This window comes from Silene latifolia, chromosome 9, assembly GCF_048544455.1.
Source record: "Silene latifolia isolate original U9 population chromosome 9, ASM4854445v1, whole genome shotgun sequence".
Classification (NCBI taxonomy): domain Eukaryota; kingdom Viridiplantae; phylum Streptophyta; class Magnoliopsida; order Caryophyllales; family Caryophyllaceae; genus Silene; species Silene latifolia.
The window spans coordinates 70683967-70686076 of NC_133534.1; the positions used below are offsets into that span (position 1 = coordinate 70683967).

Here is a 2110-nt window from a genome sequence, read left to right on the forward strand (position 1 = left end):
TGCTTAATCTCTTAGCTTCTCTTAATTACTATGGATTGTTCTTTACGCCGGATTCTTTGGATTGTAATCTTTCCTCTCTCTTTAATCTTAATTCATTGTTTACTTTCATTAATTGTTCTCTTAATTTTAGTTTATGCTTATTCATCATTCCCTTACTATGTCTTTAATTTGTATGCTTTTTGTTATTATTGTTGGTTGCAATAAGAACTTGAGTAGCTAATCTTCTTATGTTAGGATTAGGGGATCCATGGTATTGTTGAGACGAGGTAGTAAATAAACTAGGTAATTTACATGTGAGAATCTGTCACCATAGCAGTATAACTGTAACATATTTAGTTGAGTGCACGCTTCTAAATAACATTAATTCGGTTAACTTGTTCCTGGATCAGAAGATTAAAATAAACAGACCTGCTATGAACAGTAGACTACCCTAATTAGAACGGAACTTAAGTTAGTGGAAATCTAGAATATATAGCGGACCGGAAGGACCTTTCCCTTGCCCTTCTCACAGTAGATTGTCTAGGCTATTTATAACTGAGTCGATAAATTACCATGGTGAACCGAAATCCTGACATACTCTCTTTTATCTGATCACTTATCTACCATTTTCTTGCCTTATTGCTCTTGCTTTATTTCTCTTGCCCCTTAACCATTAGTAGTTTAGAAAACCAAATTTAAAACCCCCGTTTGTGACTTAGATAGACGGACTTACAGATAGATACCTTGCCTCCTTGTGGAGATCAACCCTACTTATCACTAGCTCCTGTTAGTTATATCTAGGTATTATTTTTGGTACATAACGACCGTATCAAATTTTGGCGCCGTTGCAGGGCAGGCAATAGCCTGTTTATCTGTTGTTGTTTCGTTTGTCTCTTTTAGTCTCGGGGAATTTTTATTCCTTGAGACAGTTCTTACTTATTTCTTTCAGTGTTGTGTATGCCCAGGTCTAATAGGTCAGAATTAGTCCCTGCTGATGCTGAGCCAGAAAGATCCTTTCGACATAGACTAAGATTGCAAAGAAAGATTCAAAAGGAAGACTTGAGTACTTTTGAACCTGAGCTACAACATTTTCTGTTTGCAGAAGATCCGTCTTGTGAAGAAGACAACTCTGTTTCTACTATTAAGCCAGTAAAGATGCCTAATATTGCGAGTCACTCAGAGCCCACAGTTGCCTCGATCCCTAAAGGTTTCAGTCTTGCGATTGAGGATGGTAATACTTTCGACATTCGACCGTCCTATATTAATTTTGTCGAACGAAATCTGTACCGAGGTGTGGTGGGTGAAGATCCGCGGAAACATACGGAGGTCTTTACTGACTATTTCTCTACCATTTCCGCCACTAAGGGAGTGACACAGGATAAGATTAAGGAAGTCTTGTTTCCATTTTCTCTGACCGACGGAGCCCGTGAATGGCTCACCGATCTTGATCGTCATCGCAGCCGGTATATTCGACCGGGAGAGTCGGCCCTTGCTTTTTATAAAGGTATTTTTCTCCACAAAGAACTAATCAGCGGAGAGGGAAAATTACAAGTTTTAAGCAGACACCTGATGAGAACTTGTGTGAAGCTTGGTGCCGTTTCAAAAGGTTGGTGAGGTCTCGTCCTCATCATGGTTTTGATCAGTGGTTTTTATGCAACCAGTTCTATAATGGGTTGTATGATGACCACCGTGCTATATTTGACGCCTCATTTAATGGGCGATTTCAGAAGAACAATGACGATGATAAGGGATGGGGTATCATAGAAGAAATGGCTACCCATTGTGCTGAGTATGGGAACCCGAGAGGAGGTATTCGTCTTGTCTCTTGATTGATAGTGCGATTGTGGCTGGACTGGAAGCCATGAATGCCCGTTTTGATAAGCTAGAGTTGCTAGCTGCTGGTGATCAACAAACGGTTCACTTGTTGACTAGACATGAAGCTGTTACTTGTGAGAGATATGGGAGTAATGACGGTCACACTGCTGTTGACTGTCTGATAGAGAAGGAGAAAGTCCTTACCTTTCAGCAATATAGGCAAGGAGGAGGTTCCTATTATAATAATCAGAGTGGAGTCCATCCCAACTTGAGATGGACTCGTTAGAATGTGGTTAATCCTACCCTTCCTCTGCAG

The 2110-nt window shown here is 40.3% G+C and overlaps 1 non-coding gene across 1 annotated transcript; it reads right to left on the bottom strand.

The window, feature by feature from the left end:
- Window positions 1–1509: 1509 nt before the first annotated feature.
- On the bottom strand, window positions 1510–1615 carry LOC141603787 (small nucleolar RNA R71). The gene has a single exon (XR_012525637.1). It is a non-coding gene; the product is annotated as a small nucleolar RNA R71 (small nucleolar RNA).
- Window positions 1616–2110: the final 495 nt, after the last annotated feature.